Below are 609 nucleotides of genomic sequence, written 5' to 3' on the forward strand. Positions count from 1 at the left end.
TACTATTTTTCTACAATAGCCTAAGTGGTAAGAGTTGATCTTTAATATGATGAATGCTACCTGCACTGAGAAGCTGATAGACCGGAAACGAGGCTGTAGCTGTTGCTGCACTTGTAGTTGAACCCGTGAACATCGTGGCCGCTGTTGAAGCTGCTGCTTCCGCTGCTGCAGTGGTTGTGCTTGCGGCTGGACTAGCATGCGCTGTAGATGCTGAAGCTGCTTCAGATGTCACTATTGTAGTGGTGCAGTGACATCCATTGAAGAGCAGGAGAGCAGTTAGAGCAAAGAGACTCAAATGCTTCATCTTCCTTTGGGAAATAAACGTCTGTTGAACCACACTGAACAGAAAAAGGTTTGATTTGATAGATGATATAATTCTGCTGCAGATATTATTGAATCATACTGCACTGTAGCTGTATATATTAGTATATTAGTATTAGTATATTTTCTGTAAATGTGACTTCCGATGTATTAGCCGATATAAGTAAATAGCTAGAACGAAGTGCAGTAAAGGGGGAAACTACTTGTGCTACTAACCAGGGTGTTTATTATTAATTAAAAATAATGTGATAATTAATAACAGTTTGCAACATTAAGCAGCATAACGGA

Source organism: Sinocyclocheilus grahami, unplaced genomic scaffold, assembly GCF_001515645.1.
Source record: "Sinocyclocheilus grahami isolate Dianchi unplaced genomic scaffold, SAMN03320097.WGS_v1.1 scaffold1087.1, whole genome shotgun sequence".
NCBI classification, from domain to species: domain Eukaryota; kingdom Metazoa; phylum Chordata; class Actinopteri; order Cypriniformes; family Cyprinidae; genus Sinocyclocheilus; species Sinocyclocheilus grahami.